This window comes from Aegilops tauschii, chromosome 6 (genome assembly GCF_002575655.3).
Source record: "Aegilops tauschii subsp. strangulata cultivar AL8/78 chromosome 6, Aet v6.0, whole genome shotgun sequence".
NCBI classification, from domain to species: Eukaryota; Viridiplantae; Streptophyta; class Magnoliopsida; order Poales; family Poaceae; genus Aegilops; species Aegilops tauschii.
Genome location: NC_053040.3, coordinates 347,718,720 through 347,745,026, shown reverse-complemented (window position 1 = coordinate 347,745,026; position 26,307 = coordinate 347,718,720).

Sequence of the window (26,307 nt, the reverse complement as noted above, 5' to 3'; positions counted from 1 at the left end):
AGTCTGGTTTCAAAATCATGCATATCTTGACAACATCGAACAATGTCTGTCCTTTTTTCACAAAGGGTCTCTGTTAGGGACTGGACTTGTGTCTGGAGCGCAGATACAACATTGTTTTGAGCTTGCATATCTTGATCATGAGGCAGTTTGGACGAGATTGCCTTAAAAACCAACCCAATATTACGCAGGAACGTGCTTTTGGCACTGTTAGTGCACAGGTACTGACCCACTGCAGCAAGAGCTGACATTGCGGTTATAGTTGCCTCGCCACCTTCAGAAGGTGGCGGTTCCACCATTTTCTCCATAGCTCGCTGAAAAGTTGAGGTTTTACATTAGTAGTACCAGAACAGAAGATATAAAGGAGGCAGCAAAACCAAACAAAATAGCTTTGGTCTATATACATAACTTATCCTGGTGAACCCATGTAAAATATTAGTTGTATTTTATTGCAAAGTACATAATAAAACCAGGTTCCAAACATATGACCATGTACCATCGCTAATGTATTGTCTATTTCTTCACATTGTATTGAGGGCTAAGGATAAAGAGACGAAGTTTATAATACGGTAACCATAGTATGACATCATTCATATCACAAAACAATTGAGAACAGACAAAAAGGCAATTGTAACATTGTGTGGGCAAGTCTAGCACGGAACTAGATTACAGGTCAAGATCAAAGGAACATCACTCCTCTCTTTTAAACCTTGTAAGGTGCAATGATAAGCTAAGACAATTGTGTATAAAATTGAAAAGAGTAATAGACATTGGCTGCAAACCATGCAGTTCAAGGCACAAGTCAGAGTAAGTAGTACTTAAAAGGCATGAGGATTAAGGACTTACAATAGCGGCTTTGACTGGTGTAGTCATGCCCTTCTTCTTGCTGGTGTGACAGTCCTTGAAGATTTCCACAGCATTTGGTTCAGGTACTTTTTGGTCCTTGCGGGCTTTCCTCTGCATTTGGAACAAGTCAATATAGATCTGATAATATGGTACAGCAAAAAGGGTGAAACAGCAGCTAATTACAAGAGCCTCGTAGTGTGCAATATAGCTACGAGATCCTGTCGTCTGTTGGAATTTCACTTTCGTACGGTTGGCCTTGTTCTTTGAACAGTTCACCTACAAGAAGATAGATTTGTGTGGCACATGCGTAAATAGGACTTCAACATGTGATCTGATCACATATATATAATGTACCTGATACTTCGGATCAGACAAGTGTTTAACAAGGCCCCTCCAGTCTTCATCTGATATATTTTCCACTCGAGATGTTTGGGAAAGTTCACTGTTAGCCTTGCCTTCAAAGTGAGTTTTCCTCAAGTTATACTGATACTGTCACAGAGCAGACTTGAAAACATGGGTGCAAGCTTGTCTGGTTGCATCATCTTGGCTATCCAACTTGAACCTCATCTGTTGAAAATTATGGGAGTCTCATTATCAGCAACCTAGAAAGTATGGGACAGAGCAAGATGATATTACTAGTGTCCATACATAACCATACTTACAGATAAATGGTCAAGGAAGGTGTTGAACTGGGTTTCATCTTTGTCATTCCTGTACCGAATCCATGTTGGGAGGATACGTACATGACACCTAACGACAACCGCTGCCTCTGATACTAACTTGGCTGACTTTGTAGCATCACGTGGCCTTTTGAAACCTGCCTCAAAACGGATCTCCATTCTTCCTCCTCTAGATTTAGCTAACCTATCGAGCATTATCCCTGATGTCTGTTTCCTCTTGCGCCTAGGTGCTAGTCCAACAATGAACATAGGAAGTGTTAGTGTACATCAAACTATGAGACTACATATAAAGAAGCATGCAACTGTAACTTGACTCTAGCAACTAGCTTCTTGCTGTTGAAGCTCACAAGGTTCATCTGATCTTGCCAACTCGTCTTGTGTCAAGAGTGCTTGGGAAGTAGTGTCAGGTGGCAAGGGAGGTTGGGAACGTGCTGCTAGCTCAGTTGACGCACGAGTAACTCGTGCAGCTAGTAGTACTGTGGAAGGTGTTGCAAGAACTAGGGTTGTCTCTGCTTGTTTGGTGGCAGCTATTTGTTTCTGTTTGGCTTTTTCTGTAGCTCGTGTAGCATGGGATACCCTGTTTGTAGAATTTTCCGCTGGACTTTGACCTTCTATTGCACCATCAGTACTAGCAGAATCTGCAGGATTCTTCCGGTTCCCATTCCCTGCCATTTTGTCTTTCTTCCTCTTTCTCTGTGCCATGTTAAGTCAAGCCGACAAGAAAAACGAATAACAATTTAGTTCTTCAGAACAAATTGATGCATGATATAGACGAACTGAACTTTGATGTTAGACAACCACATGATAGGAGGATGTAATATGTACGAAAAACAGGACGGAAGAGATAACCAGAACTATGATGTGTAAACTAAGCAGAAGACATTTCACTAAATTAGAAGCAATGCAATAGAAGGTAGACACCATATGAAAGATGCTACAAATATCGCTCTGCCAAGTTAACAGTGTCTCATCATAAATGGCGTTTAAACAAATGTGAAGCAGTACAAGAAATAAATCATATGCAAGATGCAAACAACATCACACTACCAAGTTAGAGGTCCCTCGTCATTAGTGCCATTGCATATTCACAGCTTATTATGTGTAAACTAAGGAGAAGGCATTTCAACAAATTAGAAGCAATGTACGCTAGACACCATATGAAAGATGCAACGAATATCACTCTACCAAGTTAAAACTGTCTCGTCATAAGTGCCATTTCAACAAATTAGTAGTACAAGCTAGAAAAGAATGCGAGATGTAACCTATATCACACTCCGAAGTCAAACGTGTCTTATGATAAGTGATTGTTGCAGGTTACACAACAGTAGTAATTCGATGTAAGAACATGGTGTGATAGACATATATTGTATGTTCTAGAAACAGGAACACGTGTCTTATTCAAGTATAATGTGTAAAGTAAGCAGATGGAATTCAACAAAATTAGAAGCAATACAAGCTAGACATCACACATAACATGCAACCACATATAAGAGTGCTAAGTTAGAGGGAGCACCAGTGATGGTGCAATAGGGGAGACGTGCTCATCATAAACACAGCTACGTTGAGTGTCTATGCATGTGTTGTCTTGGAAATCATCTTGGGGGGATGGAGGAGTAGAAACTGTAGAGGCCCTCCGTTTGGAAGGAGCACCTTTATCCGCTGCCTTGCTAACTTCCTTCCGCTTTATTGATTTTGAATTTTCAAGTAAAACCGACAAGAAAAAGGAATAAAATTCTCTCTTCAGAACTCATTCATGCATGATACTGACAATCACTACTTTGATGTAAGGCAAACACATGATACCTGGATGGAATATGTACGAAAAACAGGACGGCATGGCATGTTCACAACTGTTTGTGTAAACTAAGCAGAAACCATTCCAACAAATAAGAAGCAATGCAAGCTAGACACCACATGAAAGATGCAGCCAATATGACTCTGCTAAGTTAAAAGCGTCCCATCATAAATGGAATTTCAACAAATTAGAAGCAGCGCATGCTATAAATAATATGAAAGATGCAACTAATATCGCACTGCATTATACTAAAGGTGTCTCGTCATATTGATTGATGCGGGATACAAAAAAACAATAGTTTTATGTAAGGACATGCTTAATAGACAGATGTACTATGTACTAAATACAGGAAGGCATGTCACATTAACAGGTATAATGTATAAGCTAAGCAGAATAGCACATGCAGTTTAACCAGATTGGAAGAATTACAATCTAGACACCATATGCAACATGCAACCACATATCACGCTGCCAAGTTAGAGCAAGCACCTGCGATGCTAGTGTAGGGGAAATGCGGTAATCAACTACAGAGCTACGTTCACTATCTTCATCTAGCCTTGCTGTTTCTTGAGAATCATGTCGGGAGGCTGACGCTGCATTCTTTAAATGAGGAGTAGTCCACTTGCCTGACTGCCACATCATAAGTGATTGATGAGGGATACACAAGAACATTAGTTTGATGTAAGAACATGGTTAATACACAGATGTACTAGTATGTACCAAAAACAGAAAGGCATGTCATATTCAAAGGTATAATGTGTAAGCTAAGTAGATGCAATTTAACCAAATTGGAAGCAATACAAGCTAGACATCCGGCTGGAGTGGTGAGCATGATCATCTAGGACCTGAGAGCCTGCTGGGAGGCGGGCTGCTTCGCCACCATCGCGGCTTTTTAGTTGGCTTCCAGGTGATGCTTGCCTTTGCTGGGCTTGTCACTGGCTCGGCCAGTGCCCTGACTAGGTATTTGTCTTCTGGTGCTCACGGGATGGTGGTTCAGGTAAAAAGACCGACTTTGGCCTTTCGAATACAAGCTAGACACCATATGGAACATGCAACCACATATGACACCGCGAAGTTAAAGCAAGCACCTGGGATGGTGGTTCATTGTGAGCGAGGTCATCAACTCCAGAGCTACGTTTACCGTCTCCATCTGCTGACACTGCACCCTTTATAGCGCGGTAACGTGCCGTGCTTACCAGCGTAGAAAGCTGGAGCAACTTCTCTCTTTTCTTTTCTACTTCTCTCGAGGCAGACTCTGAAATACCCTTGCATAAAAACACAATAGTGAGAGTATGGGTGAAGTGTGTGCAGAACTAGTGCACTGTAAAAGTAGAAGATAGCAGGTGGCTGAAAAATAAATGACAAGAGACATATGATAGCTCTACAACATTGCATGGCAACAAAATTAGATTCTACTCTATGATTTATTAATATATGAGCACAGGAAATGCAGGTACTCCTCGAGCACACCACCACATGTGGTCATATCAAGATAACAGTCGACTGGAAATAAATAGGTGTCGATTTTTTTAATGAGCCGTCCGATCTATAAGGAACGGGCAGATGGCCTTCATCTACCTCCCGCCAGTCACTGTTGATGATCTTTCTCGAACCGCCAGCAACCACCAGCCCAGACCCCTACCTCCGCCGCCCCGCCCTCCCCTCGACCTCACACCACCGCCGTGCTTGGCAGTGCCCCAGGCCATCCCTTTAATCCCGACCGACCTACAGATCGGGTGCCAGTAGCTCTAGGCCCCACACGCCCCTAAGATAAACACCGAGGCGCTGCTTCCCCGGCGTAATAGGCGGACTAGCGCCTGTTACGCCGGGGAATGCTTCCGTTAATTGGGAATCAACTGACCAGGAATTGAAATTCAGGGGGGCAACGGACCTCTAGCTAAGGTGAAATAGTATATGAGGAGAAACCTTGTGCATCGCGAGTTACTAGGAACATCTAGTATCAAGAAGAAGCGGTCAACTAGTGTCTTCTGTGGGATGAATACCGTGCAAGCAGACACGTAAGATTTGCACGAATAAGGGAAGAGGAGTACCCTTATCAGTTGCTAGTGTGGTCTCCTCCATATGTCGCGGCGATCTTCTTTTTTCTCCCGGGGGAACCGATGTTTTGGAGAACCGTGGATCCTTGGACAAACCCATGGCCAAATTGTTGACTGTGTTGCCGTGGCCGTATATCGACGGAGGGGAAGCAGATCCGAGGCGGCAAAGGACGGCGTAGCAGGAACAGCTTCGGTGCGGTGGAGGGTGGCGAAGTTGGAACGGCAGCGGTGAGGCGCAGGACGGCGTGGTTGAACTGGCTCGGGTACGGATGGCTCGGCCTCGGCGTCAACTACTAGCCGTGGAGGGCATTGCGGTTGAGGTTAAGGTGGACGACGACGTCGGGGTATCGGCTCCGGTGTGATGGAGGAGGGCGGCGGTTGATGGGTGGGATGGGGTGGTGGACGGAGGATGCCGGGGTTTCGCGGCTGGTGGAGAGGTAGTTTTTGCGCCCACGGAGTACGAATGGGGAATCGGACGGGTGGGCCGGGGGGGAGGGGGAGAACCATGTTTCGGTCTAGGACGCGCTTGTTTTTGGCTTTTTTGAACAGAAGATGGGACGAGCTTGTTTGAAATTTGGGGATTACAAATTTTGCCCCCCTCTTAAATTTCGGACCTACTGCGGGTCGGGGGTAGGGTGGTAATCCCAGGTGTCCCAAATAGTGGGCGGGAGCGATTTCGGCCGCGTGCATGTGTGCTTAGGCGGCCATTGTGTATGAACGTTTTTCGGAGGCGGTTGCGTGGCGTCTAGATGAAGCTACAAACCTACCCCGGTTTAGACCTTTGGACGTCAGGCCGGTAGGTTTCACGGGTCGGAGTTATTTGAAAAGTAATTTCCTTGTACTACCAAACTTTGGTCTCACGCGGTTTCGGGCGAGTAGAGGCTCTTTTGGCGCTTTGTTCGAAATTTTGAAACACAAGCATTCACGTTTAGAGTACTCTTGATCTTTGAGGATTCACCTAAATAGACAACGTTAAATTTGACCTTGTATGTTTGAAAACCTCATTAAATTATCCGCTTCTTTTTGAAATTTTGACACTTGAAAATCCTATAACTGCGATTATTTTGGAATGGAGGAGCTAAATTTGAATCTATTTTGTACACGGCTACATATGCTATTATGTACAAAATCAGAGCAAAGATTGGTGCCCCCATAATTTAGGTATGATTTACAAATTCCATGATATCAAATTCAAATAATTGAATGGACTTCATGTTGAATTCAATTTTTTCAAACCACCTTAAGTTGAATTCAAATGTATGCTAGTTCATAGGTAGCTATTTATAATGTTCGTTGTGTAACTTTCGTATGTATAATGTGCTTTACACACACAACATGAACTATACTAACGTTTATATTCGATTGCTAAAGCGATGCATTGTCTGGAATTCAAAATACTAACTATGTGGATCAATTGTGTCGAATAATAACATAGACATGCTCAAATTCGATAGAATCTAGATGTCTGATGGATCAATGACCGTTCCTTACGCGAATTGCAAATATCATGATCCCATCCTAATATTTGGATACAATTTATATCTTTAATCAATGTGTCAGCAGTCTTTTACGTGTAGTTTCACTCTCCATCGGTGGTCTCTCACACATGCTCACACACTCTCTCCCGAGGTGTCTTTCTCACAGACATGCTCTCGATATAACCCTCCCTCCCTCTCGTAACCGTTTACGACTGTTTTCACTAACCTTTATCACAAGCACTCTTCCTCTCGCAAGCATACACACGCACAATCCCCATCGACCCTTTCTATATACATAGACATGCCTACGTGTCTCCTGTACGCACATTATCTTTAGGCCTGTCTCTCACGCATTGTCTCACACCTCTCTTCCTAATCGACGAGTATGATTCTAGCAGAGCATTCTGTAGGATGCCCCTTAAAGTTAGGTTGGACGAATAGTAATATCAGAGATAAAGGGGTTACCTTAGTCCGAGAACCTAGGGTTACAAATCCTAGCCGGCTTTGTCAGTGGACACAGAGTCCTTCACAATTATGCTATCTTTGTCTTGTACGACTAGTCATCCATGGGTCTCCCTAAATGCGTCACAGGCCGACCAATGTGGCGCAGGACGGAACCGAATGAAGGGCCCCCACGTCTCATTATCTTCTCACACCCACACATACCAACACAGACACCACACACAAAAAATATATTCTCCTGGTGCCTCTATCCACTCCCCCTTGCATATACACACTCAAGGGAATCTCTCGTCGTGACGTCATATTCTTCTCTCTCTCTCTCTCTAGACCACTCTCATTTCTCGTGCTATCTCTCCCACGCCCCCCCCCCCCGCCGGCCCCTCTATCCATGCCTCTCTCAAATACGTAATACACACACATACCTCTCTAGGCCCTGCCAAATGCATCAACTACACATTCACACATGTTACATCACGTACCCCATTGATCTAAAAAGCCCTCTCATCACGTTTATTTCGCATACAACATTCCTTTTGAATAAAGTGTGGCCAATTTTTTTTAGAATTTCTACATATATACAACATTACAAAGTTATATGGAGGAGTATGAACGCTAATTTGCATTGCATGGTGCCGACAATGATATTTATTCCGCACTGTGAATTTGTATATTTTTATACTATATATAAAGTTAGTCATAATAAAGAGAAACGAAGAGCATCACTCTCTCCATCAAATACCCCCCCTCTACGCCCCTTTCACGTACGCACACAAACTATCTCCAGGTCCTCTAAAAGTAAGCCCCCAGCACATTCACGCATGTTTCATCTTTCTCTTGCGATATATACAGTGACGATCATTGTATTTGAAGCGAAAGCACGATACGTACATTGGACTTCAGAATCCACTCATTACGGTCACCATTTATGTTTTGTGGTTATTATACAGCCACGGGCTCACCGTACAACTCTGTATTTGCTCAAGACACGACTAGTTGACCAGTTAAACGCTCCACGTGGCACCTCTAGTGTTGCATCACATTATCTCACTACCATCGGGCCCACCTGTCGGCTTGTATCTACTCTACATCTACACTCTTATAAAATACACTCTTCTAAAAAACAGAGTTGGTGATGATGGTGTGCCTGCCATCCTGCAATATAGGCCGTCCGATTTATATCTGACGGATAGGAAAGAAACTATGGAAATTTTGCAAAAAGGTACCCACACACCTCTCCACATTTGCAAATAAGGCTTTCCCTGGTTCATCTTTTTCTCTCACAAGATAAACTAGTTATACAAATGCATCTTGATGTTACGTGCAACGCACGGGCATCTTGCTAGTAAGAATGAAAACAAACGACAAAAAAATATTGGACGGTGGTTCGAAGTCATGACCACGTGCACAGCGGACAAGGTGGCCTTGTATTAGTATGCTGAGCCGTCTGTTTTAACACACAAGAGCTGGTGTGGTGATTATACACGCACGCATGCACACGAACTGCATGCACGCAACACTCACACGAACACATGCACCCATGCACGCACGCAACACTCACACATACACACGCAGCCACGCACGCACGCAACACTCGCACGCACACATGCACGCATGCATGCACACACCAGTACACCACACGACCAACACACACTCTCACGCTCAAGTGCTCAACCTACACGTGCATGCGCACACATCAGGCCCTGACAGACACATACACAACCAGGTGATTCCCGCACACGGGTTGGAGTCTTGTCGTGCCTGTGTAAATTTGTGTTTATCTGACATTTTCCCTATGCGAACTGACAGGTGGGACCCACAAGGAACGTGGTCAATTTAACTAGTCAACATGGTGCCACGTAGACTATTTGGCCGGTCAACAGAGTGCAATCCGATGCTGAACCGTGAGCAAGTGACCGTATAATCACCGCAACACGTATATAGTGACCGTAATCAGCTTATTCTGAAGTTCGGTGACCGTATTACGCTTTTCTCTTTGTAGGCCCTCCAAAACTACATCTCTACACGTTCTCGCATGTTACATCTAACAACTATGCAATACAGCACTACTACTACACTCTAACGTAATAAATCATATGTGTTCTTAGTTTTACTAGATATCATATTGTTACTTAATTATTCAGTTTGCATACATTAAAATTGCCTTTGAAATGTATGGCCAGTATCATATACCGCGCGGGAAAAATCCCACCCTTTCCTGTCTAATCGGGTTTGTATCGATGGATCGTGCGAAACAGCAAAACTATAGTACTATACAGTACAAGTGACCGTTCATTGGGCCGTCGTGTCGTGTACTCCTCCATCGTAAGAGTGGAGCACTCGCTTTCATAAATCTTCTAGTCCCTTTCACCGACATGTGGGACATCAAGCTACCGGGTCCATGTGCCATACCGGAATACAGTGCAGAGCAGCCGGGGTGAAGCACCCAATCATGGCGCCGGCGTAGTAATGAGCAATGAGGCGTCAAATCACAAAGCTGCACCTTTCCCGCAGTTAAGTTGGAGGGACGAAGTAATAATGCTCAAAAAAAGAAGTTGGATGGACGAAGCAACCATCATTTCACTCGTTGCTGAATCCGCTTCTCCCTCATCTTCTTCAAGTTAACCACGTGTTGCTTCTGCCATTGTTCTGCCTCATGTGGGACGCGGATCGGCTTGGTAAAGCACTGACACGTGGGACCGCATGTTAGCAAACCACCGGGACAACGTCCTCTAAAAATAAGAAACCTCCCCCGCCATCCGCGCGGCAAAATCACCTCCTTGATACTAATCTTGATTCTATAATTTTTTAGATCAATATAATTGAGATTTGCATAGATAGCACATAGGAGCAAAACCAAGTGGTACGGTTAAGGGCATCCACAATGTGTAGCCAAATGTGAAAATAGCTTTTGGCATCGTGGGAACCATTGTGTTCGGTGTTGCCAAAGCCAAAAGGATGGAACCGAAGCTCCCTGATTGATTGATTGAAGGAATAGAAAAATGCAACGTCTCTCCTCTTTCTCCCGTGCTTGGACACATGTACAGTATAGAGCATAGAGTCTACTCCCCTGTCCCTTCTATCACAAATCACTAAGCAGTGAGGCGTCAAATCACAAAGCACGGACGAAGCAACCATCATTTCACTCTTCGCTGACTCCGCTTCTCCATCGTCTTCTTCGAGAAACCATCTCACCGCACTAAGCTGGACAGACGACGCTATTGTGTACGAGTAGTACTAGTATGTTTACACGTCCTTTGGTTCAACGGACTTCCTGGATGCAAATAAGGCGGTTGTCTCGGCTTGCAGGCGGCACTTGTGAACGACTTACCGTGGTCTCCCTCAATGGTGTTCCCCGTCGAACGCACTTCGCCAAACCACAACGTTCGAGATATCGTCGACGTCACCGCAATGGGGAAGGAAGTCAAATATTGTTACTACCTCCATTTTCTTTGTACACAAGGCCAGTATATCAAAATTACAATTTGCAAAAGGCCACTAACACTAATCGAGGCAAAATTGATGGGGTTTGCCTCGTACTAGCAACCAAGGACATTAATATCCCCTGCATGCATGCGGAAGTGAGAAGGTTGGTTTGCATGGCGCTGCATTAATCAAGCGATGAGGAGTGAGATGGTTAGCTCTTTGGGCTTTGGAGAAAAAATACACGTTAATTGACACGTGAAACGAGGATTTGTATCGATTAATCCCGCGAAGGAAAACCCCGCCTTTCTTTTTTAACAGTAGTACTCCTAGTACGTAGTACGCACTTATCCTGTTTGGGTCTAGGCCTTGCATTGCCATACTTCGCCACACATTTTTGCCAAGCTTGCCTAAAGTTTTCAAAATGAAAAGGAGGTACACTTTCGCACGGCTGTCGCGGTCGCACCGCACCCTCACACGGTCGCTCCTGCACGCCGCGGTCGCACCGCACCCTCACACAGTCGCTCCTGCACGCCGCAAACCCAACCAAGGGAACACACCCTCACTGCCATGTGTTGTCGCATGTGAACAAACCAAACTCAGCCATCCTACCGCTAACACATATTTTTTGTTGAGTATGTTTATCCAACCGCATATTGGGGAGTATCCGTACGGCCCGTGCGGTGGTCTGTTGGGGAAGAAGAAGAGGTGAGGAAGAAGGGTTAGGAGACGTAGGATATTCATCCAACCGCCTTAAATGGTAGACTGACCCATGTCAGGCGACTTGCATAACAATATATGTTTTTACACAGCAAAAGATCCATAAAAACAACAACATAAAGAAAAACTATCACTGCTCGCGGAACGAGACGGCCTCGTCGTCTTTGTCTGCCGGCGCGAACCAGCCGTAGCTGTCGATGTGTGTCTCCGCACCGTGGTTGTCCTCGGCCTCCAGCTAATCATTCACGCGGAGCGTGCAGGCGCTCTGCACGGATGAGAGCACCGCCCGGTTCAAGTCGAGGACGCCGCCTGCAGGAGGGCCTCGATGGTAGCGGCATCCGCGCGCTCCGTGTCGAGTCGAGCCTCCGCCGCCCGGTTCAAGTCCAGGACGTCCAGTTCCGCCTACAGGAGGGCCTCTATGAGAGCGGCATCCGCGCGCTCCGCGTCGAGTTGAGCTTCTGCTGCCCGGTTCAAGTCCAGGATGTCCGGTTCTGCCTGCAGGAGGGCCTCGATGGCAGTGGCATCCGCGCGCTCCGCCTCAAGTTGAGCCTCCGCCGCCCGGTTCACATCCACGACATCCGGTTCTGCCCGCAGGAGAGCCTCGATGGAAGTGGCATGCGCGCCTCCGCGTCGAGTTGATCCTCTGCCTCCCGGTCCTCCTTTAGTATCGCTAGGTTGAACCGCTGGTCCGCCTGCACCATGGGGGACTCGGACGCCGGCACGAAGTCGACGTCCATCGTCTCATACCCATCGGGGGCCTTCTGTGTCGCGACCTCCGCCATGAACATTGGATCGGCTTCCTCCTCCTCGTAGCTTGGCTCCAGAGAACTCGGGATTGGCCCGCCGCAAAGCGAGCTTGGGAACGGAGGTCTGTGGCGCCGACTGCCGCCGTGATTTCTGCGCGGCACTCTGGCGTGAGCATCTTGTAGTACGTGATCTTGCGGCGCACCATGGCTTTCCGGCGAACTAGGGGACGCTTGATGCGGGCTAGGGGATCGAAAGGTGGTGGAAGGGGCTGGAGATTAGGTGTGGTTTTAGGGCAGTGGCTGGCATAGGCCGAGCAGCGAAGGTTCTGGTGTGAATAGTGGTTCCGGTGACAACCGGTCAATCGGTTTTGGCTGTACATCGATCTTTCCGTGTTCGCGCTACAGCCCGGCACGCTGGACCCTCCACGTCGCTCACCGAATGGAACATGCTTCGTCTTGCGTTTTCGCTCGCCTGTGGGACTGCAGTTGAGAGCAAACCGACGTCCCTCCCCCTCCCCCGCCCGCGTCATTTATACTACCACTCCCTCTGTTTTATGCGGAGTAAATAAAAACAGAGGGAGTATACTACGGATGAGGATCCCTTGACGTGGCCGAACCCATTGAGTAACTGACATGTGGGGCCTAGCAAGCATGGGGTCCGCCAGTAAGTGACCGAAAGGGAGGGTAAGGCAGGGATACCTACGTCAGAGGATCCACTTCCCCTACTACTCCCTCCTTCCATTTACTATACAGGGCCTAATGCGTTTTTCGAGGCTAACTTTGACCAAATGTTAGAGTGATAATATATGACATGCAACTTACACAAAGCATACGGTCAAATTCATATGTGAAAGGAGCTTCCAATGATATAATTTTCACATTATACATCTCATGTACTATTAATCTTGTCAATAGTCAAATGCGGTTTTGAAAAAGGCATTAGAGCATGGTTAATAATATAGCCAGTCGATGGCTATAAGGAACTGCCATCTCATCTATAGCCATCATCTATTATATGCACTCATACAGTAGTGTGGGCTATAAGGTTGGCTATTTCCCGCAAAAAAATTATAAGGTTGGCTATTGTATTAGTACTTTTTTCCATCTCCTCTCCATCTCTTTCTTCATATTTATTGTATTTAACTAGGAATGCATATATAGCTAGGCTCTTGCATGAGAGCTCACTCCCCTTACATTTTCACATCTCTCTCCTCCACATAGGCCCTATATAAATGGAAGGAGGGAGTACTACTATGAGCACTGCATACTCTAGTACAGATGTTGTAAGTACTCCACTAGTACTATTGGACAGGGAGCTTAAAAAAGTTACTATTGGACTGGCTATACGTGGCAAAATCCTAGTAGGAAGAGCATGCGCGAGAATAAGCACATTCACGTGGTTGAAAACAAATTGGAAACCATCTCGAGTACAAATCTAGGAGTTCGTACGAATCTAACAATATTGATTGGGCGTTGTTGAATGTTGATACTTTTTTGATCAAAGTAGAGATACTTTGACTACACATAAAACTTATATGTAAACTAGAAAGGATAGGAGGGAGTATATTGTACGTTCAAAAACAAAACGAACATTGAATACCCTTTATATATGATTTGCGGATGCTATGATCACCGGTTCAAAATTTTGAATCCGCCTTAGGTATCACACATGCCCCCACTCGTTTTCTCTCGATTTCATCTCGGGGTCCGGAGATTGATTGAAAGAGGACTAGGGTGTGTACAATATGTTCGTTTCGCTTATGAACGTACAATATACTCCCTCTGATCCCCACAGACCCCCCCCCCGCGGGTCATTTCTATCATAGAAACAGACCAAACCTTTATCTCCTTGCACGACACGCAATTGATCTGTGAACATCAATCGATCTCGTCAACATGTGTCGGGGCATGAACCGAATGGGAGGTCAAAACTAAGACGCGAAGCGACACGTAGTGGAGGCAAAGTGAAACTTTAAACGAACCATTTGTTTGCATGCATGTCGGACAAATTACAAAACATTGGAAATACAAGCATGGTCTAGGCCCACATGCGAATGATACTCGGCGGAATGTTCAAATGAGGCATGCAGGAGGATGGACTCGACCGGAGGGTGACATTATCGATGGAGAAGAGGGTTGGAGAGGAATGAGAAATAAGCAAACGCCACATGATTATACTTGAGCGGCTCAAATAAACAATAAGTTGTCTCGCTTGGCCTACATAGTGAAAGGCCTAATGCGCAACGCGGAGCACTGACGCTCGAATATGGCGAGAAAACAGGGAAACCGACATGTGGGGCACACCTGTTGGGACAGCGTAGTGCAGACTAGTCCAGTGGAGGAGCTGGCCCATGACCTCCTCGCCACCGGCAACCGTTCATGTGGGTCGTGGGGGCCAACAACGTGGCGCAGCTCCAGCACCGCCTCTGGACACGGCGACCGTGGTGAGCGACACGCTTATCGTCGCGAGACATGGTCAGTTTCAGTGTGCCGAGGGTGGCGTTAGTGCTGTGGCACAACCAACAGTATGTTTGGTTTGTGCCCAAGGTTGCCCCATCAAAGCATTGGGTAGCCAAAATTTTGGTTGAGGTTTTGGTTGCCATGATTTGGCCGACATTGGCAAGAAAAATGAACTAGAGTTGGCTAGAGTTCATTGGCATGCCAAAAAAATGGCAACCATCCAAACAAAGACCAGTCTTTGGGTCATGACCAAAATTTTGGTAAGGTGCACTTTGTCCACAATCCAAACACACCCCAACACCCGGCTTGTCGAGGATGCACAGGGCGCCGGGACGCGTCCGCGGAGTGGTGTAGCGCGGCCAACTGCATCCTCAGGACGTGAGACCATGCCGGGTCGTCTTGCTTTTTCAATGACATGCGGGGATCGCATGTGAGCAAAGGGCATCTCCAACATTGCCACGACCGCAGCTGACTACCCTGGCACACCAAAAACCCTCGCCCCTCGCGCCGTCGCGCGGTGCGTTCCCAGCCGGCGCCAGCTGCCCACATTCATGTCGTTCGTCCGTATGCCGTCGTTAAGAGGCTCGGTGCCCGAGGAACCAACTCCGACGACTTAATGACGCACCAGGACGCTTGGCCTCACCGGAATGCGCTACGTAAAGCGGCAACACCCAGCTAACCTCCACACCATAGCGCATCGTCCTCCTACCTAGCACCACATCCGCCATGACCGCAAGCGCGAACGCTCTGCGAGAGAGCTTGTCTTCGGGGATGAAGCTCGAGGTCGCTGCCCTCGCTCAAGTCGCCTCTCGCGACGCAATAGCGGTGTAGCCGGACGCGTACGCGACCACACAAGCGGTGGCCACGCTGGCGGCCGACGACGGGAGCACCGTCAGCCACGCGTCCTACTTGACGCCGTCCAACGTCCAGCACCGCTGAGGTCGGGGACTCCTCCGAGGATGACTAGGGCATGGGAGGCGGCAGGGCATGGTGTGCCAACTGGCCGGTCCGTATCCCGTGTTCTACTCTTCCTCGCCGGAGACCGCACCTTCACTTCACGGGTCTTGAACCCCTCCCCCGTACATAGAGATCGCAAATGGAGGACGTCGGTCACCGCCGTAGAATAGGTTTAGGGTCGGGTTTCTTTTATTTTTCTATCCTATAAAAGTTCGAAATGTAATGAAAATATGCCGTGTTTGCATTAATCTCGGCCGGTGTATATGAACTTTCACAATAATATAGTATATTGTAGGAGTACTAGCAAGATGCCCGTGCGTTGCACGGAAGATCAAGATCTTGTGGGAGAAAAGGATGAACGAGGGAAGGCCTTATCTGCAAATGTGGAGAGGAGTGCGGGTAAATTTTCATAGTTTCCTTCTTATCTGTTAGATATAGATCGGACAGCCTATATTGCAGGATGACAGGCACACCATCATCACCAACTCTGCTTTTTATTGAACCGAGACAAAGCTAACATGCAAAGTAAAATAAACACATAGGGTCTATACATACACAATTTATCTTAGGCACTCCAATAGTACGTCCACTACACATTCACGCATTTCACATCTTTCTACATCTACGGGAACCTACGAAAGGGTTAACGTAAATTGCCTCTCTCTCTCCCCTCCCCTGATTTTCATGGTGGTGAGCCTTTCCCTCCCCCAATCTACAATCAACAGCTCACACATTTCACATTACGTTAATTACGTAACTGGGATTACGTAGGTGTAGCATTTCTCGTCCTAAAAAATCCAACTAAGCCAACCTCCCAGCAAATCGCGCGGGAAAATACCCGACCGCGTCGTTTTAGTCGGGATTACCGGATTACTAGTAGTAGTATCGATGGATCGCACGAAGCAACAAGTTTTTTTTGAGGGGGCGAAGCACCTAGTTTAAAAGGAAAAAAGGCGGTACACTCACAGCACCCCTGTCGCGGTCACATTGCACCCCACACACGTTCGGTCCTACACACGGCTCACGCAAACGGAACGCGCTTCGGCTTGCCTCTTCACAGACACGTGGGACTGCACTTGGAGAAACCGACCATGCGCCAAACTCCCCCGCCCACCGCGCGAAAATCCTCCCCCCACCAAAAAATTCCCCCCAAATCCTAGATTCAACCGCCCTTTGGCCAACTAGCCAATAATATTCCCCAAACCCCACTCCCCCCGCGGCCCGTCCCCCTTCACTCCTTTCGCTCTGCCAAAGCCGCCCTCCCCGCCGCGCCGATACGTCGGCGCCGCGGTTCGTCGAGGGGACGCATGGTGATCCTCTCGCTCCCATAGTACGCTCTCGTAGACTACCGTCCTCTAGCCGTGCCGCCACCGCTGGCGACGTTCTTGTGGAGGCGCACGGTAGTTAGCGCCGCCACCGCTGGCGATGTTCATGTGGAGACGCATGGTGGTCAGCTTCTCCCACGATACGCGCATTCTAGACTGAGGCCCCGTGCATGTCGGTGTAGCGCTGAATGTTAGCAGATAGACGCTGTTAAAATCTCACTGTTTGCCGAAGTAGTTTACAGTCAATATGCTCTGCTTAAGAAGCTTCCTTGCCCTGTTCTACACTCAATCTGCTTAGCTGAGATGGCATGCCAAGGCCGATTAGTTGCTAAAATATCCTGCCATATATTTATTGTGAAGTAGAATGCCATGGTCTAGTAGCCAATCTGTTAGGTGAAATAGCTCTACATCGTTCTATACTCGATCTTTGTTGCTGCGATGGCCTTCGATAGTTTGATGGCTGTGTGCTTGGCCTCATTGACTGCTGAAATAGCCTGCCCTTATTTAGCACTCAAATCTGTTTGCTAAATTAGCTTTACATATATTTCGTTACTTCGATCTGCTCATCCAAATATCTTGCCGTAGCTTTAGACATCGACCTAGATATTTTTTTCTGGACTTCATAAAAAAACACATATGTTTTTCCTGTAATATCTAGTAGAAGAACTAATTTGTATGTCTAACAGATGGACAGGACTTGGATAACTTCTGCTTGAAGATTCTCCGCTGCATATGTCGAGGGGGTTGAAAACTTCATGAACTTTATCAGAGCTGAGTACGGTGGTCCGAAATTAGATGTGCTCTACCCGTGTAGCAGTTGTATGAATTCAGTTACAAGACCCCAGTCAACCGTGCAAAATCATCTACACTTGTATGGGATGTCGGTCACATATACTAGGTGGGTTCATCATGGTGAAGCTGTGAACGTCAATGTTAATGACTACGTGGCATATCACCATCTTGATGTGCCTGATGCTCAGGTGGAAGAGGAGGAGGAGGAGGTGGTGGCGGAGCCAGTGAGTTTGACCAACATTGAAATAATGCTACGAAATGCTCGTGCATTCCGTGAACTTTCACCTGCAGAAGAAAAACGGTGGGCCCGCATGTTGGAAAGAACAATGCAACGTGGCTGTCACCCCAGGAAATAAGCTGTCAGTATTCTCAGCTATGGTCACCTTTCTTCAGGTGAAGACATCTGAGCGGATGACCAACAAATCATTCGATGCGATGTTGGCTGCTTTCCGCAAAGCTTTCCTAGATGCGTCTGAGTTGCCACACACCTACAGTAAAATGAAGAATTTCCTTCGTGCAGTTGGAATTGGATATGATATGATCCATGTTTGTAAGAATAATTGTGTTCTGTTCTGGAAGGATTATGCCAACTTAAGTGAATGCCCGAAATGCAAATCATCAAGATGGAAAGATGGCGATGCTGTGAAGAGGATTCCTCATAATGTTCTGAGACATTTTCCAATTACACCAAGATTGCAGAGGTTGTTTCATGATGTTGAAACAACAGAGGATGTACTGTGGCATTCTAGGAACCAGGAGTACAGAGATCAGAATGTAATGAGCCATCCATCACATGGTAGTGAGTGGAAAAGCTTCAATCACAAACACAAAAAGTTTGCTGCTGACCCGAGAAACATTAGACTTGGCTTCGCTTCAGATGGATTTAACCCATTTGGCCACCAGAGCACCACATATAGCATGTGGCCAGTGCTTGTTATCCCTTACAACATGCCTCCAAATGTCTGCACCAAAGAATCAAACTTCATGATGGCCTTGCTCATCCCAGGTCCAAAAAGTCCTGGAAAGGATTTTGATTTGTTCATGGAGCCTCTTGTGGAGGAACTTCAACAGCTACGGAGGGGTGTTCTCACTCGAGACCTATATAGGAGCCCACCAGCTGATTTCTTTCTCGCGTGCTATGATAATTTGGTGCATCCATGATTTTCCGGCTTTGGGCACTATGTCAGGGCGAACGACACACGGTTACAATGCATGTGTTCGCTGTGACAGGAATCCGCTGTCATACGCAATACTTAGCAAGATCTGTTACATTGGACACCGCCGTTTCCTTGCCAAGGACAAGCCACATCCTAGAAAATACCGAAGACATGTGTTCAATGCAAAGCATGAAAACCGTGATGCGCCAAAGAGGCTCACCGCCAATGAGTTGCAAGTGGAATTAGAGAAGGTCAGGCATATTACACCAGGAAACCATCCTGGTAACGGTAGCGGGAAAAGGAAGCGTGGCAGGGCAGAAGAGAGATTATTGTTTACCCGCAGGTCCACTTTGTGGGACTTGGAGTATTGGAAAGATTAGGATCTGCGGCATAATCTTGATGTGATGCACATCGAGAAAAATATATGTGACAGCATTATCGGCACACTTCTTAATATTGAAGGCAAGACGAAAGATACCTTAAAATCTAGGATCGATTTAACAGACCTGGGTATCAGACAGGATTTGCAGGTGCAAGATGAAGGTAAACCACGGGATATGGCACCAGCTGTGTACGTCTTGGACAAGGTAAAAAGAAAGAATTCTGCGAGGTCCTGTCACGTGTGAGATTCCCACATGGATTTGCTTCCAACCCTGACAGGAGAGTCAGTGCAGATGGAAACAAGGTACAAGGGTTGAATACTTATGACTGCCACATCCTACTTCAAAGGGTTTTACCTGTTATCCTTAGAGGATTGGGCCGCCCTGACTTATACAGAGCAGTTGCAGAGTTGGGACAATTCTTCAGGGAACTCTACAGTAGAAATATCAGGATAGATGCTTTGGAGCATCTTAGAGACAAGATACCAACTATCCTATGCGACCTTGAGAAGATATATCCTCCAGCCTTCTTTGATGTGATGGTGCATTTGGCTGTTCATCTACCTGATGAGGCACTACTTAGAGGTCCAGTACAGTATGGCTGGATGTACCCTATTGAAAGGCGGCTAGGCACTTTCAAGGGCTATGTTAGGAACAGAGCTAGACCAGAGGCCTACATTGCTACAGAAGCGTTGACATTCTGCTCAAAATACATTGAAACAACTGATCAGCTTAGCAAAGAGGTGGGTGAAGACAATCCCGGGCTCAATGTTTTCGATTATTCTGTTCGAGTTATAGGGAAGAGTCGACAGGAGGACAAACCTAAAGATTTGGACAAAATGGTTTGGTATGTTTTGAATAACTGTCCTGAGATACTACCTTATATCAAGTAAGTGCTAAGTACTGCAACTTATACATCGTAATCTACTAAACTTGCAGCACATTCTTATATATTTAGATGTTTGACGCGATCACTATGTTGTGCAGCATCTAGAAAAAGGAGTTACTGGCACAAAATCCAAGAAACATTGACAAATTGGTTATGGCAGGATTTGCGAAATGGTTCGAGAGCCATGTAAGCTTTTGAATTGCACTGTCAGTTTTTTTTAATATATTGAGTACATAAGATGATCAGCTTGTCTATTTTCTAACCATAGGTTAAGAAGATGCGGGAGGATGGGCAGGCAGTTGATGATGCCCTTTACTCACTAGCAATGGGTCCTGATACTCGGGTAAGACATTATGAATCTTGCGTTGTTGGAGATGTGCGCTACAACACCCTTGCACGAGACGAAGGCAGGAAGACACAAAACAGTGCCATCATGAGCACGGATACGTATGACAAAGAGACAACTGAATTGTATGCTAACATAACAAACATTGTTCAGTTGCAGTATATCTCCAGTTTCGAGGATCATCGGTGTGTGGTCCTGTTGTGCTGTCGTTGGTATAACCTATTTTCCAGGATCGCAAAACCCAGAGCTGATGATTATTTCAAATCCATCAATGTCAAGGCGGCGTACCAGACCAACGAGCCTTTTCTTTTGGCAAATCAAGCAACACAGATATTTTTCATGGAAGACACATTTGCACGTAGCGATGACTAGAGAGTATTGCAAAGGTTTGAGCAGAGGAATTCGTTTAATGAAGTTGCACAACAAGATGATGCTTACACTTCTCCTGATGTACAAGATAACACAGATGTTCCTAATATCTTTAAGAACCATCACGTCAATGACGCTGGCGAAAAGATTGCTTGTCGTGCTGTGGACATACAAGAGTTGATCAAGAAGAAGCCAACGTTCAAGGACGTTGAGGACAAAGAAGAAGACGACACCATGGGGAATTACGATTCAGACTGATACACATGGCGAAGAGGTTGACGCTGCTGCTGCGGATGATGATTACATTGCTTTTGTCGTATTTGCCTGTCAGAAGACTTTTTTATCTACTATGTGAAATTGTGTTTGCTATGACAACTGAAACCTGATGAACATGTTGTTTAGTATTTTCCTGTGAGAACATCACTTGTTATGTATGCTGATTTGTGTTTGGTGATTGTATGATGACTAAAACATGATGACATTGTTGTTTAGTTGTACTCGTATTTGGCTGTGAAACTTGAATTTGATGACATAGTTTGCTATTGGACTGCAATTTGCTCGACGTCTTCGAATGAGAACAAAGCTGACCCGACAAGGCCTCTGCTAATTTATTTATTTATTACCAAAAGGGCCTCTGCTATTTATTTATTTATGAGCAAAAGGGGATACCCCCTGATTTCCGTTAATAGAAATCATTAGATGTTCACAATACTACGCCCAGCCTGCTACACAGGTTTCATTCATTACTAGTTTCAGCAAAGTGCTCATGTCATAGCCACTGAATACATCACGAGTGCTACATACACTGCACATAAAGAGACAATCATCCTACAGAGTACATCGATTTTGCCCATTATCTTCACAAGCTCTTTCATCTCCTCATTGTTGTCAAGGCCGTTCAGCAGCTGTTGCTTGGCCATGATCAGAGGAACTGCATCTTTAACCTTCTGCTCTACATCTTCCTCTTCTGCCGTTCCTTCACATACTTGTCCAACGCCCCAACCTGCTGGTATTGGGATTCCTCGGATAACCAAATAACCAGCGTAGTTGCACTCCCCCACATCAGAAACTTCCCAGAAATACAAATCACACGAATCTTCCCTTTTCTGCACGAATCAAATTGGAAGATCATCAACCAAACTATTAAAAAAATCAGCAACTAAAAGCAGCAGAACAACACTTAAACATATTATTACCCCATGATTCGGGCATTTGTAGAAGACTCGCCCAGGGTTGAGGATTGTGGTTGAGACGCGACAGATGACTGCGTGATTTGCAGCAGTGGCACCACACCAACGGCAGCGGGTTGCGATGAGCAACCGGCTGCGGTGCGCGTGCCGGCGGGGGTGTGATGAGACCCACAGGTGATGGTACAGGTGGCGACTTGGCGCATATCTGGTTGTTGCCTGCTGAAGAGCAGGTGGACGAGCAGCCAGCGGACATGGGTGCTGCGGCCCGAGCTTCCGATGCTAGGCAGAGTAAGTAGAGAAGAGGAGAAGCAAACGTTGGATATGTCAGTTTCATTACTTGCAGAGTAGCATAGCACCATATATAGTCATAGTCTAGGTTTGGATTCGAACCAGCTACAGGAGCACGTCTCTCTTTTTTCTAAAACTTAGCAACGTCTCTTTACTGGTACACTAGCTTGTTCTGTACGCCTTCTCAAGTCTTTGATTCCTCCACCTGACATCTGGGACCCACCGGAAGGGCCTCTGTATTTCGTGAAAAAAACGTGCCCCCCGCTAACAGGTCGGACCCACCAGCTATCTTCGCACGCAAGGAAGTGCCTCCTTATTACGCACAAAAAAATGAGTACTCCCCCTGCTAGCTGGAACCCAGCATAGTGGGAGGCTGACTTGTGGGCCTACCAAGTTGACGGGGACGGAGGGCTTTGTCAACTTAGTCAGTATGAATGATTCTAGCTCCAGTTACGGTACGATGTTCGTCCAATGGCCGTACTGCTTCTTCAACCTCTGGTCTTCTTGCTCCAGCCACCCAAACCAGCGCCGGTCGTGCCGCATGCTCCTGCCTCCCGTGGCCAGCTGTGATGCCGCGGAGGCCTCACCGCCCCCTACTACTCCCACCGCTGGCCAGGGCATCCCTCTACTCACCCACACCACCTGTTATTCTGCGACGACGGCAGCCTCACACCGCAGCCGAAGCAGTGAACCCTCGTACTCCTCTCCGCGTGGGCATCCACTGCCACATCTTCCCCGGCTCCGCGTTGTCCCCTTCCTAGGCCTCGCCGTCGTCCACCGCATTGGTGCTCTCGGCGCGGCGTGGTCAATGTGGTCAACGGCTGACTTCCATCGGAAGAGTACTGTACGTGGAGAGGCTGACAGCTGGGTCCACGGCCGCAGCTGGGTCCACGACCACAGCCCAGTTTTTTTTGTGATTTGCCAAGTAAGTCGCTTTGTCAGGCCTGTTGGGCTGCAAACATTTCAAGACGAGGAGAGCTTCATTCGGCTGGCCGAGAAAATGGCCTGTCAATAATGAGAAATGGGCTATACATTTTTAAAACACATCAAACCAGCAATTAGTTTCAAATTTCTTTTTTTCATTTCGAGATTTTAAATTGCATTGATTTTTATGCGTGGACAATTTGTTGGATTTTATATTGATATACATTTGTTTTTAAAATTAGTTTGAATGTGACTCAAAATTTTGGGATTAAAAATAGTTTGGACCGCACTGAAATATGCAAAATTTCGTATAATTTTCTAACCGTGGCCACAATATGGGCTGTAATGCTAACAAAAAGAATATGGTCTCCAGAAAAAACCTTAAGAATTAGCAAATGGGCTGTAAATTATTAGAAATAATGGTAGATGGGCTGTATGCTGTTTTCCACAGATTTGAGGCTTTCCTAAAAAAAAGGTTGACGCACAAGCAGTGACTGTTGGATGTCCATCCAACAGCCGTCGTGCTTCTTCAATCTCTGCCCTTCCTGCTCCAGCCGCTCAAACAAGCGCCGGTGGGGCTGCCTGCTCCCTCCTCCCCGCGGCCAGCTGTGCTGTCGCGCGGGCCTCACCACCCCACCGTACTCCCATCGCTAGCCTAGCCATCCCTCTACTCACCCACACCTGCTGTTATTCTCCGGCGACGGCAGACGAACCAGTAAACCCTCATACAGTCGTACTCCCCTCCGCGTGGGAAACAACTGCCGAGTCTTCCCTGGCTCTGTGTCGTTCCCTTCCTAGGCCTCGCCGTCATCCACCGCCCTGGTGCTCTCGGCGCAGCTTGGTCAACGTGGTCAACGACCGACATGCATCTGAAGTGGATTGTACGTGGAGAGGCTGACAGCTGGGTCCACGGCCGCACGCAAGGAAATTCCTCCTTATTAAGCGCAAAATAATGATTCCTCCACCTAACATCTGGGACCCACTGAAAGGGCCTCTGTATTTCGCGAAAAACGTTACCGCCGCTGACAGCTCGGACCCACTAGCTATATCTTCGCACGTAAGGAAGTGCCTCCTTATTATGCACAAAAAATGAATACTCCCCGTGCTAGCTGGGACCCAGTATAGTCAGAGTCTGACTTGTGGGCCTACTAAGTTGATGGGGACGGAGGGCTTTGTCAACTTAGTCAATATGCACGATTCTAGCTCCAGTGACCGTACGATGTCCATCCAACGACCGTAGTGCTTCTTCAACCTCTGGTCTTCTTGCTCCAGCCGCCCAAACCAGCGCCGGTCGTGCCTCGTGCTCTTGCCTCCCATGGCCGGTTGCTATGCCGCGGAGGCCTCACCGCCCCCTACTACTCCCACCGCTGGCCAGGCCATCCCTCTACTCACCCACACCCCCGTTATTCTGCGGCGACGGCAGCCTCACACCGTAGCGAACCACTGAACCCTCATACTCCTCTACGCGTGGGCATCCACGGCCGCGTCTTCCCCGGCTCCGCATCATCCCCTTCCTAGGCCTCGCTGTCGTCCACTGCCCTAGTGCTCTTGGCGCGGCGTGGTCAACGTGGTCAAGGAACGGCTTCCATCGGATATGGACTGTACGTGGAGAGGCTGACAGCTGGGTCCACGGCCGTAGCAAGGAAGTGCCTCCTTATTACGCGGAAAATAATGATTCCTCCACCTGACAGCTGGGACCCACCAGACGGGCAACCGTATTTCACGAAAAAACATTTCCCCTAACTGCTGGGACCTACCAGCTACATCTTCGCACGCAAGGAAGTGCCTGACAGTCGGAACCCACTTGGTCAAAGCGTACGTAGCGTTGTCATTATGGTCGCGACGTGTACGTACATACTGGTCGATGTAGAGGCGTGCACGCGTAGAGGCGCGCACATAGCATGTACACGTACGTACAGCGGCCAGTGTGCAAGAAACAAAATACGGCCACGTACGTACATACGGGCGGGGTCTCGAACTCCTACTCGCGCATACGTACGGCCAGGGCTCTTGTACATGGCTGGGTCGGAACGGAGAAACTGCGTCGTCACCATGTTCATGGGGAGGCAACGGAATGCATCGTGTTCATTGGGAGGCAACGGAACGCGCGGGAGCCAACCGGCTTGGATGGAACAGCCGATGGAAACGAGGCCTGGCGTACCGCACAACGGAGGAAACGGCCTTGTGTTCAACCGACCACATTCGAAACGGGATCCTGTTCATCGGGAGGGGTCTGGCGTACCGCAAAACGGAGGAAAGGGACTTGTGTTGGACCTCCTACGGTCGAAACGGGGTCCTGTTGATCGGGAGGGGTGTGGCGTACCGCAAAACGGAGGAAACAGACTTGTGTTGGAGCGCTATGGTCAAAACGGGGGTCCTGTTCATAGGGAGGGGTGTGGCGTACCGTAAAACGGGACTCCACGGGATACTGTTCATCTCCACCGTCGACCCCCTCCAGCCTCCATGGGCTACTGTTCATCCACCGTCGACCTCCTCCAGCCTCCACCCGCGACTGTTCATCCACGGGCTCCTGTTCATCCAGCCTCCACCGCGCGCTACTCCACGGGCTACTGTTCAACCAGCCCTCTCCATGGGCTCCTGTTCAACCACCCCTTCATGGGCTACTGTTTATCCAGCCCTCCACCGTCTACTGTTCATCCAGCCCTCCAAGGGGTGGTCCTGTTCATCCAGCCCTCCACGGGGTCTTGTTCATCCAGCCCCAACTGGCTATATCGATCGGGGTCCTGTTCATCCAGAGGCAACAGCACGGGGTCCTGTTCATCCACCCCCACCGGGAACTGTTCATCCAAACCCCCCAGCAATGCTCACTGTTCATCCAGAGGAAGCATCGATCGGCTTCAGTTAGCAGCAGTAGTGAAGGAATCGCTCGATCGGGTTCAGTTAACAGCCATCGATCAATCGCTCGGGTTCAGTAACGCGTAGCCTGCAGTGCAATCGCTCGGGTTCAGTAGGCGAGTGCCTCGCTAGGGTTCAGTTAGAGCCCAAGGCCTCACACCCATGCACGTGCG